Below are 13,184 nucleotides of genomic sequence, written 5' to 3' on the forward strand. Positions count from 1 at the left end.
TTTTTTTTTTTTTGTACATGGGCCTCTCACTGTTGTGGCCTCTCCCGTTGCGGAGCACAGGCTCGGGACGCGCAGACTCAGCGGCCATGGCTCACGGGCCCAGACGCTTAGCGGCATGTGGGATCCTCCCGGACCAGGGCACGAACCCGTGTCCCCTGCATCGACAGGCAGACCCTCAACCACTGCGCCACCAGGGAAACCCTCCAGAGATTTTTTTATTAAAAAAAGGCATATTCAAAGATGAGAAACGTGCTTTTGCATCTTAGCTATACTCAGACATCTTCTACACAATTGCAAAACGTGTTAAAACAGACATGGTTAAAGGAAATAATTTATGCATAAATTTTTGAAATAAGCATTTAAAAAGTTCAAAATCATGTTTATTCAAAAATCCAACTTTAAATTTTTTAAGTAATGTCAGTAATGATTATTGATATACCCAAAGGTCACATTAATTAATTATTCAGCTTTATAATTTGCTTTTAAAAATCCAGAATGTCATATTAATATTACATATAATATAGGAAAATTTCAATTATACTGATATTAATGAAAGGAACCACCAAGTTATTTTTGCATAAACTGTACTAGACATTAAACAAAGCTCTTTACATAATACATTTAATTCTTACCTCAACCCTGAAATTATGCTCATTTTCTACATAATGAAACTGAGATCTTGTCCAAAACCTTGTCTAAATTAGAGGTAAGAAGTACAGAGCCTAGAAAATTCAAACTGTGTTATCTGAAGCTAAAGCTAATCCTATAAACCCTAGGCATCTCTCCTGTATTTAATTGAGTTTTGTCAGGTTTCTCTTCCTTATACAGTAAGGGTCAAAGATTATTTGAATACTAAGCAGGTTCATGTTGCCTGAGTGGAACTGGCTCATCTAACTTAGGTTTCCAAATCAGCATCCAGGAAGCAGTAGTTCCTTCTACAAAAGGTTGAGGTTCCTACATACAGCTCAGTCCAGAGAACTTTAGCTCTGCAGAAATCTTTGTAGTGATTGAAGGTTGTAGGTACTAACCTTTTAACTGATTTCAGTGGAAATCCCAGGAATTTGTGGAGGTTAAGCAGTAAGTTGGAATTTTTGGAGTTCTGGCTATTTTCCACGTAGATTATTATGTCATCTAGCATCAAATGGCATCAGGTGTTTATTTCTTCCTTTTCTATCTGGATGCTTTTTATTTCCTTTTCCCCACCGATTTGTCTGATTAGAACTTCTAGTGTCCTTGCTATGGAAGAAACACCACTGTATTTTGACCACTTCATAGGAGCATGTCCTGTATAGACCTTGTGGGCACAGACACACAGGAGTTATTATTCAGTTTGTGACATAATTGGCTCTTCAAAATGCCATTTTACTCTAAAAGGCCAGTTGATTCATAGAGATGGGGAATATGGTGAGAGTAATGAATTCCATGGCCTTCTAGTCTTCATTTGGCATAAAATGAGCTCACTTTTCATTCTAAGGGCTCTAGTCACAAACTGGCACGATTCTAGAAAATGGTTGACATGGCGCACCCTCTTTGTGCTGATTGAGGTTAGACTTCACAATATCTGAAGCTTTTCCAGTTACACAAATCAAGTAAGATTTTAGTGGCCTGCCATCAGATTCAGTCCTAGGGACACATGCTCAGTTACATCACATCAAAGTTTCCCATAAGTCAAACCATTCTGATTCTTTCAGATAACTGCCCATTGTGGTTGCTGGTCTCTGGCTGGTCTCTGCTTCTACCTGGTCCCTATCACTTATGGATCTCACCATCCTCACTGGATCCAGAGAGCCCACATTGATGGTAAAAGTTCCTATTGCTTTTTTGGTCTGCAGAGAAGAACCAGCTTGGAGCTCTTTACAGATGCTGAGTGTATTTTTCAAAGGCTTGATGAAAGGATACCTCCAGGACTCTCACAGTTAGGGTATGATTGAGCAAACCTTGCATAAAAAATCAACCTAGAGTTTCTGGAAGCAACATGTAAATAATTCATAGAGTTCCGAATAATTAACCATCTGTTTGCAGTTCTGACTACAGGTATTGGCATTCGCTCACATATGACATGTCATCATCCTTCCATTTTGGCAGAAAGGAAGGTGCTCTGTGTAGAAAATATTTTCCATCTCTAATGCAGGAATTAAATTATATAAATATTTATTTAAAGGGAAATGAGTAACTACAGATCAGTAGGTTTATTTTATTTTGCACTGATATTTATTTAATATTTTTCTTGCTGAGCTTAATTTAAAAATCTTGTGTAGAGAATTTCAATGCAATTTAATCAGCAGGAACATGCATTTATGATGGAGAAAGTATTAAAAAAAAAAAAACAAAGAAAAAGACTGCTGGGAGAATTTATTTTGGTAATTCCACCCAGAGGGCTAAGGTTGAAGATTCAATTTACACTCAACAGGAATAAAGCAGTGAGTAGAGGAGGCAGAGGGACTTAGTTAGCAAGACATTTTTGTGGTACAAAAAAATCCATGCAAAATAGTCAAATTTGTTTGGAACTGGAACTGGAAAATACCAACAGAAATAGAGCATTGGAAAAAAATCATCTGAGTCTATTTTGCAGTTAGGAATAGATAAACAGATAATATTTAATACAGCATTGTAAGAAGTATGCAAAATACCACAAGAACAAAGATAATTTAACTCTTGCCTATGGTAGATTGTGAAGAGTCTACCAAAAAGATAACATTAATTGGAACTTGGAGAATTAGTTGGCTTTCCTTGTTACTAATTAAGGCATGGATGGTAATATTCTAGCTATGAAGATCAGCAGGTTCAACATATGGGGGCCAGAAAGGTTCAGAAATGTGTTGGAAAGAGAGTAAAGTAAAATTGAGAAACATTTTCTGGTACACAATAAGTGGTGATGGTCTGGGAGATGGGCTGATGGTGGTGAGAAGGGGAGAGAAAATGAGAGGGTTGGTTCCATAATGATTTGTTAGGGCTATCTTGGAAAGGACTCCTGTAGACTAAACTAAAAGTGTTGGATGGACGAAAATCAACAAATATATCCGAAGTAGTAAAATGATCAAAATTTAGAATATTTTAGGAAACTATAGCAACAAAGCAGAAAATAAACTGGTGTTAGAAGAGGAAAAAAATGCTGCAGAAGATACAGCTCTATCTGAAGCTTATAGAAGTATAAAAAATTGTGAGGAACTATTAGAAAAAGGTCAGAGATAGGCACTTGGAGATTAATATTTTAAAAAAGGACAAAATAAAATGAGAATACTATGGCTTCTGAAGTTATAGGAAAAGTAGAGATTAAAGAAAGGGAAGTATAGAGTTATAAGTGGAAGAAGTAGAACCAGAATTCAATTAAAACTATATCGCAAAAGGTTAACAGAATTGTAACGCTAAGAATCCTGACCCTAGAAAGAAAGAAAGAAAGAAAGAAAGAAAGAAAAAGGAATCAAGCCACTGGAGAAATTTTGGAAATATAAAAATGTCTTAACTATTAAGGAATAATCATTGCTTCTGAAGGAAATGGGGAAAAGAAATATATATTTTCTGTAATATGCACAAATGGAGGTGTATCTCAAAAGAAATGTGAAAATGAATTTGTAAAAGAAATGATTGATACCTCCTTCACGTTTATTTAAAAGGAAAGTATGAAGGTGAATTTAACCATATCTTAAAGAAAGTGTGCTTACTCTCAACCTGTGCTTTAAATCTGACCAAATTGTTGATCCTAATCATATTTTTTTATCATAGGATCAAATTATATACTGAACTTCTATTCCGAATTTTCATTTAACATTAGTTTGTTTATTCTCACCCATGTCATGAAATATTCTTTAAACTAACATTTTAATAATGCATAATGTTGGATTTTTTTTGTGTGGATTATGATTTAATTAACCTTTTCCAAATTGTTGGGCCCTTGTGCAATGTCCTGTTTTTGACATTATACAAAACAGCTGTTGAGCATTCAAATACCACAATCTAAGACAGCTTTTTAGGGGAATTTTCTTGAAGGGAATTACAGAATCAAGGAATTAAGTATATTTAAATCTTTGGAAATATGATGCCCAAAGACCCTCTAAAAATACTTAACAGCTGGATGCCCCTTAGTAGTGTATGAGAAGGCGCATTTCATTATATGCATGTAAATGCTCAGTATTAACATTTAAAACATATTTACCAATTTGAAAGGCAAAAATGGATATTTTGTAGATTTGTGTGCTGGTTATGTTGATCATTTTAAAATATGTTTATTTATCATTTATATTGATTTTGTGCATTTTTTCCAAATTTACCAACTTCTAAAATTTTTTTCTAATATGAACATCAGAAATGTTCACACATCATTTTGTGTACATAAGTTGCACAATGTTTGTAAAATATATTGAGAAGTGAGCCATGGGGAAAAGAGTACATTTGGGTTTAAAACCTTTCACTCTTGAAAGAATTACATACATTTGAATAAAAAATGAAATAAATTAAAAAATAATGATTCAAAAGATTTGGAATAAAATATTGTTTATGATCAAACTAAATATATGTAATATATAAATTAGTGGATAATTATTATGGATATATTTTTGATATATACTACCAGTATTCGTATAAGATGGATTGTAAATACAAAACACATTTTAGTGAAAATTAATAATTTAAAAATACAACTTAGTCCAATACTCTTGTTTTTAAATTTCCAAATCATTTTATCAAAAATAATTGAAGTGAGAGAAAGAAGGTAAATGCATCATAAACTCCTTTTTTATCATAGACAGAATTTAAAAACATAATTTTATTTCTAATGTTGATAACTAAAGACAATATAAACTACTTATAAAAACAAATGTTGACATTAATAGAAGAACTAGAAGACTGTCTTGCAAGCAAAATGCATATAAAACATTTAAAAATATTTATATAGCAAACACATATCAAATGTACAATGTAGAAGCTTTAAAATAAATAGCATGAAACAAGATAAAAAAATGAGTTAAATATAGTGCTTTAAATTTGGCTCCAGTAATATTGGCTGTGGAGTTTAAGAGAAGTTCTGAGAATTAAGTTAAGTTAATTAAGTTCTGAGATTAAATTTAAAAAAAATTCATAATAATCATATATCACAATACATAATAGAAAGTAGCAAATAAGCATTTAACGGACATGTATTTGTTATTTCTGTTGTTATGGCTATTTATCAATGTTTATTTCTAATATATTGTAATATATTGACTCTTCCCTCAAATTAATCCATGATATTATAACTTGGAAAATACCTTCATTTCACTGTTCTACTTTTTAAAAATTCTCCCTTTTTTTAAAAATTCTCCTTTTTTTTTTTTTTTTACAATCCATCCCATTTTTTGAATCATTTGTTACTATCTATAAATCTGAGCAGAAAGAACCCCTTAATATTTGTTTCCAATATGTTTTTATATTGCTTTTTCTCAATATGCTTCATAAACTGTTGATAAATAGCTTTAAATGATGTTATAATAGTTACACACTAAATACTAAGATAAAATGCAGCAACCAAAGACAAGTTGAGTTCAAGCCCTTTCATTACTTGATGGGGAGTCACAAGAACACCACTGAAAAATATTTATCATTGAAATTATATTTAACAAGGACAATAAACAAAGTCATAGCAACATATCCTGTTCCAAAATTTTTAGCATTTAAATCAGGGAAAAAGTATTTCTTGGTCAAGCAACACTACCTAATTAAAAGGTATCCTAATGGACCATTACCTGGCTATCTGATGCAAAAACAGGTTCCAAGGATTGAGAATTAAACCAAGGAACACAACTTGATAATATATTTGATTTATGATTACTATTTCCTTATTGTTACAGAACCAGTTATTCCTATGTTAAACACTTTGTGAAACTAAGGGGTGCTGTATATTTCTTGAAAGATCAGTCTAGTTAAGTGGGCAAATGGGCATTTGCTGAGTCAGGAGGATGACTTGAACTTTCTCACTGCTTTTCCAGCAAGAGTGGGAGGGTTTTCAATCTGTAGCATCTAGAAATTCAGACACACAGCTTAGTATGTGCCCAGCCTGTTCTATGGAGGTACGTAGCCTAAAACTGGCTTTAAAAACTTAAAAGGGCATTTGTAAATCCAGAGGGTTATGCTTTATAATTTAATTAATAGATTTATTGCGAGTCAAATACTTGATAAAAAGAGGGTAGCAGAGTCATCGAGAAAACAGGATTGGGGGTCAGACAACTATAGTTCAGGATCAGGGAACCATCATTTACTAGTTGTTTGAGCTTGGGCAAAATGTTCACCCTCTCAAGCCCTCATTTTCTTCATTTATTCACTGGGTGTGAACTATTACCTTATTAGGTAATGGTGAAAGTAAGTGAAATTATATAAATAAAGGTCTCATAGTGTATGGCACACAGCAAGTGCCTCCAAATGACAGCCCCTATTCTTTTTAGATACATTTTATATTTAAGTGACAAACAATGCAACGCGTTTCGTATCCTTACAAAAGAAGCAATCTAATGTTTCATGAGTTTTCACTTACTTGCAAGGGTTGAGAATTTCCTCACCTCCAAATCACATTACAAACAATGAAGATAAGAAATGTTTATAAGTGCTAATGGTGTTCAGTATTTCTTGACTGATTTTCTATGTACAGCATCTTGGAGCCATGACAGGACTCTAATCAAGGCTCTTGACTTTTAGGTATTATTTTTGTTTCTCTTCTAGAATAGGAGCAATAGAGACAGGCAAAATAATATTCCTAATTAAGTTAATTATGCTTCGTCAGTTAATCACAAGGTGCATACATTTATCTCTGCACTGCATGAGCCTAGAAGATACTTACTGGAAACGACACATTTCTCATTCGAAATTAAGAAAATTGCAGGCAAACATTTGAGGTTTTGCCTAGACACATTTTGCTCTGATTTGCCTTTAATAGAACGAGTCTGGCAAGAATAAGTCCATAATACTCTGTTTGTTAGTGCAACAGTTTCTAACAGTGAATAGGATCAATTTGATATATTTCATTATCCTTACAAATTAGAAGGAGCTGTTTGGGCCTGCACGGAAATGCTGATGGCAGTGACAGCCACCCATGAGGCTGACACATTGAACTTCACAGTTCAGACTTTAGGAACCTCTCTCTGCCAGCAGTCTTGGCATCTTTATGTCAGATTTTCATTTAAATTGGCACATTTTATTGTACAGAGACATAGCATGATTTCTTTAAAACTTGATATTTCTCCTGTTTGTATTCTATTTCTATAGTACAGGTGGGAGTGCCAACTACATCACTGAATAGTATAGTAATCTTAGCGATAAACGTTTGTAGCAGTTTTCAAGAGGGTGAAAATATAGTGCAGGTATATAAATAAAACACTCCCAGCGGATGGCATATAGGAAGTGCCCCCCAAATGACAGCTACTATTATTTTTGGGATGTTCTGAATATTTCAACGGCAAACAACACATTTGTTATTCTTACAAAACAAATAATCTAACATTTGGTTGCCACTCACAAAGAATTCAAATATAATCCGTTTCAAAGGTGCAGAAAGGGGAAAATTACAGGGAATTGAATTGACTATTTATTGCCTTCTCCTTAGGTCTGTGTGATTGAGGAATATGGATTTTTGTTTGTTTTGTTTCTTTTCTTTGTTTAATTGGCTATAACCATATTAAGGGATTTCGTTTTGGGTGAGCCTCTGCCTCCTTGAAGTCTAGTCTTCCACAAGATGAGATCAATTCAGAAAGAAAAAGCTTATGAAGGCATGCATTGTTTCCTGACTGAACTTAAACAACTATTTTTCTATGTAATAAAGTTTGTGAATAAATCCACTGTTCACTGACTGCAAAGCATGTTTATCTGTACCTTTGGCAATATATTTAACACCAACTCAACGATATGCTGCTGAGGTACTTATGAAGCAAAGAGAACTATAAGTTTGGGTTAGAAGACACATTTTGATCTTTTTGTCCAGGATTCTTTAGACTCTTCCAGTGTGAACTGGGCAGGGCATATTTTCTATAAGACAAATGTGTTGGCTCAATTGTGGCCCAAGTTTGAGGTATCATTAACTTCCTTCAGGCCACTATGTTAGACATTTCCAAAAGGAATAATGTATTCCAAGTGTGACTAAATCATTTCTAATTAAGATCATTAAATTACTTACATTTCAAGAAAGTTTAATAGATGCTTGAGCTGACAGTTTTTAAAGTTCACTATTACTTGATTTTAAGTTAACAGACTCTACTGAAAAGTATGTCGTTACTGATTTAATTTAAATCATTATTAATGATGAATACTTGGAGAGAATTGCCTAACTCATTTCTCACTTGTGTGACCTTGAGCATTTTGTTTAACCATTTAAGCCTTGTATTTCTCAAAAGCAAGTTGGTAAAAATAATAGCATTCCTAGATTGGTAATTTTGAGTAGTAAACCAAGTCAAATAACGTAACATGCTTTGCACAGTGCCAAAATATGTACTCAGTATATTATTTGATGATGATGAAAAAGTATCTTTACCTTAGTGCATTTAAAACATTTTTTGAGTAATTCTCTGAGATAAATCTTACAATGAAAATAAGACAGAAGCAAAAACAAAAATGAACATATAGAAACATGGCGCCTGGTTCTTTTCAAGCAGCTCTGTGGTCTTTATTACCATCAGGCTAAGGGATAATAGGCAGGGGAGGTGGAGATAAAGCTCTATCATGAACCTGATCATATTTGAAATGAGTTCCCTCTGTACATTTTTTAAACGTTGAAAACAAAAGCTGCACAGAAATGGTAAAAATAAATTACAATATAGATTCTAGGTATTACGTTAAAAGAATATTGCTATCACTGGCTCACACATGAGAGCTTCCGTCAGTAAGTCATCCTACTTTCTGCTTTCATTGAGGATTAATCTTGGTACTTCTTGGTAGAATTAAACATTCAAGCTTCAGTGAAGGTGGCTGAAATTTCATTATTTTTATATCTCATCAAATTATTTACCTTTCCAGGCATTTGCCACCCACTTTTCTTCTGGAATTTCAATTCAAATTTATTTTAAAGAACCAAGGTGTTGCCTTCCCTGATGAGAAAAGCGTGTTGGCAGGGAAACAGAGGAAAGCAACATGAAAAACTCATTAGAAAAAGAGCATTTGTTTTTGTAATGCCATTTAGGATGTGATAGATTTGATGGGGAAGCACTGATGGAGTATACAAGCTTGTAAATCCAATTTGTAGAAGGAGTCATGACCATTTCTCCAAGGATTCTTACCTCTCATCTGCTGAATTATGGCACCACATTTGTCTTGTCTCTGTCATGAAATTCACTTGCAAATATTTCAAATACTTACATTGATTTTAAGGTAGTCCACTTTATTTGAGGCTGGGGAATGTTATATTTTATTGTATTAATTTTTGGTATCTCACCCTGAAGTGAATTGAGGATGTTGTCCTGAGACATGAGGTACAGACATGAAATAAGCACGTAGTCCACGTCTTCATGTTTCTTTTCTTCCCGCTGCCCATTTCTATCACCACCACCAAATGCCCAAAGGACATCTCAGGAAACAGTTCACAAATTGCTAATCTAGGGGTTGTTTTGGTAAAGGTACCTGGGAGGTTTTGAAATGATTACTGTGATTTCCCACAATACTTTAATATTTCACAATATTTCATTTTGATATTGCATAATTTTATAGTATTTTATACTAAACAATGCAGCAAACTTGGGACACAAAATTACAGTAATTATAATTTCATGCAGATTCACTCAATTATAACATATTTCAGACAATTTTTCCTAATTAGGTAATTAAGGGTATTTGAGGTTGTCAAGAAGATGGTCTCTGGATTCAAAGAGACCTGGGACAAATGTGCGTTTCTCCATTAGCAACCTTGTTAAATTGTCCTACGTGAAGTTCAGCTGGCAATGCTGTAAAATGTCCATAATGATAATGACATTTATACACAGGATTAAATAGGACAGGGCTACAAATCACCTTTCATTTGAGAGAATGGCAAAATCCACCGAATCGTCTTCCTCATTTTATCTATGGTCTCTAGAGAAGTGACGACTAAATCATTGCTCATGATATGACCATATGAGCATTAACTCCAGGCCTCATTCGGTCTCACAGGAGCCCTAGGAAAGGTCTTCATGTTACAACCCAGGTCCTAGTTATTACTGGGGAAAGGAAATATGAGAAAATGGACAAGTTACACACATATGCAGATCTTTGCCTTATTCAAATGTCCCACTAAAATAATAGCACAGGAATAAAAAAGAATGCACTACAAATCAAAGAACACAAGAGAGGAGACTGCAGCCCATGAGAAGCATCAGTACATTTTTAGAAGTTGGGAAGCAGATGTATTAGCAGTAAGAGGCTTCACAGAGCTGAGAAAGCCAAAATCCAGGGCCAGCAGAAGGCAATGTAATTTAGAAACAAGAAAATTTGCACGGCAGAGCCCTTAAAGGTTAAGGAAGTAGAAACCCTATAAACCTCAGGATGTGGCAAAGAGTGGGGCAAAAACTAAGACAATTGTTACAGAATTCCTTAAGAAACCCATAGACTTCTTAGAATTTTTTTGTTTTTTCTCACTTGTTCTTATAGACAACTACCCTCTCTGTCATAATGGCAGAACATTTATTCTCTGCATAATTAGAACTAGACAGAAAAAGGACACCGTGAAGGAGAGTTACCTATCTTATTAAAAATAGAAATTACACTGAAGTGTATATACTTTAGATACTTTTCACTATTTCACTTTCTAAGGATATTGAAGTATATTTTCCTTTGGAAAAATTAAATGGCCTAAAGAAAGTACCTACAAAGATTGCTTTTTGGCAGAAGTCCAGTGAAACATCTGGGTCCTTACTCAGTCTACTTCGGTTAAGTCCATCAATTGACAAGCTCTTTCCCCAGAACACAGAAATTATAACTGACATTTTAGTGCCTAAATAAGAAAAGAAAAGAACTTGAAAAAAAAAAGAAATAATTCATGGAAAAGAAAGCAAAAAAGAAATGATAATATCCTCTGGGAGATAAAAAAGAAAATCTTTCATTCATAAAACAACCACTAGATGCTGTTTTTTTAAGAGAAAAAGAGTTCTTAAATATCACCCGCATTACCCATACAAATGTAGAAAATATAAACATGAAGAAATCTTTCAGAAAGAACAGGTAGAACAGGCAAAAACAATGCAGAAAAAAGACAAGAAAATTAGAAGATCATTCCAGGAGGACCCAACATTCAAATAATAGGAATTCCAGCAGGAGAAAACAGGATCTTTCTGAGGAGGGCCTCATCCATGCCTCCTATACACATCATCATTGCTGAGAGGGCCCCTACCATGCAGAGAGGGACATGTGACCTCCTGAAATGCTTCACCTCCATCATCAGGCCTCAAGATAGCACTGGTGTTTTGATTCACTCTTCTAACAGGTGTCAAGAGCAAACCCCAGAATAAGGGAGGCGGCTTCTAACCCTGTCAGCATGGGTCAACAGGGTTTCATACAGTGGGACCAAACCCAGCTTCCATAGATCTCCTTGTCTCCATCAACAGGAGTCAACAAAATCCCCAGAACTCACTCTCCCCTTTGCCCCTGAATCCAGGGCCTCTCTGCTATTATCTGCCTTGAACCCATAAATATTTATAAATACTATTACATTCTATATTTAAATGTTCATCACTTTTTCCACTGTGCCCTCTGGCTGTCATGGTCCAACACTGGCAAAATCTCATATACATTCTCCCTTGAATACTCTATGCTACATGTTCTCCCCATATGAGTTTTTCTCAACTTCTTGCTCTAACAGAAATCTAGATTGCCTCTGACTATCCTGCCTTCCTTGCAGCCCACCTCAAGTGCTGACTTTGTATCCTACCTGTGAGTAAATGATGAATAAGTGTTCTTACTGTTCCTCAGGGTTGTTTTCAGATATTCTTCCCACTTCCTTAAAATCCTCTATCTTTGAATATCATCTCATTAGATCATATCATCAACTTTGTTGCTATCGTCTAAGAAGCCTTTGTCTCACCCTTCTTTATTTCTTAATAAGTTATATTTTTGTTCACTGTCATTCTAACATAACTCCCAAATTTGTCCTGTTGATTTCAAAATGTACCTGGATAATATTTCCAATAGCTTTGCCTCTTACTTTCTAGGACTTCTCTCCTTCAATGATCTTGTCTTCATCCTACTCTAACTCTCGTGGTTATACCCAAAACTTGTTCTTGCCAATAATGCCATCCCTTCCGTATTTGCCTACACCTCTCACTGACCACCACCATCATATCATTTCATTTGATTTCATCTAGGACTCCAACAATGCTTCAACCTGGCCAGGACTTCCAATGCATTGATTACAATTATTCCCTTGCATATAAGCTTACTCCCCTGTCCCCATTCTGCTCTTGCCTGATACATCTCAACCACAGCTGTATCAGACTTTCGGCCTATATCATGCCTGGACTTACAAAGGTAGCTAGAGATAAATTCACAACTTAATTTTTCTCATTTTAAATCAGAACCCAAACCTTCAGCTCATCCCAAAATTGAGCAGTAATCATATTACTCTAGTATGGTTCATTCTCTCTCTCACTGTCCTAGAAACCATTTCACAACCTCTCTGCCCTCTAAACATCTAATACCTCTTCCTTCATCTTCACTCTCAGATGATCCCTTTGCAACCTCCTTTACTTAGAAAATTGAAGCAATAAGTAGAGATTTTCTACATATTATCATCAGTACATCCTTCTGCATCCCATGTTCATTGATCCTATATTCTGTTTTTAATCCATTTCAGCAAATTTATTAAGCACCTCCTAATAAGTGACGGCTTGGGGATACAAACATAAGCAGACATTGTTCTTGTCTTCACAGAGTTCACAGTCTCATTGTTTGGTCCAGCTTTCTTCCGAGAAAGTGGGATTCAATCCTTTTTCTGTCAGAGAACAGATATTGTCAATACCTCTGCCCCTGCTATTTACTCAAGTTTTAGAATTAGCAAACTCCCTTTTCAGGCTTTATCTACCTGACTGCCAAGAGAAGAATAAAATAGAGCATAATTATTCAAATTAGAAAGTATCAAGTTCATCTTATAATCATAAAGAAATAAAGTATGACAGTGTTAATTATTGCCAATGAGTAAGATTGCTGATTGCGAGATGAGTGCTGCTCTTACGGGCTGGCTGGTCCCATTATGATGGCATAGTGCCATC

The sequence above is a fragment of the Neophocaena asiaeorientalis genome, unplaced genomic scaffold (assembly GCF_003031525.2).
Source record: "Neophocaena asiaeorientalis asiaeorientalis breed wild unplaced genomic scaffold, Neophocaena_asiaeorientalis_V1.1 scaffold123, whole genome shotgun sequence".
NCBI classification, from domain to species: domain Eukaryota; kingdom Metazoa; phylum Chordata; class Mammalia; order Artiodactyla; family Phocoenidae; genus Neophocaena; species Neophocaena asiaeorientalis.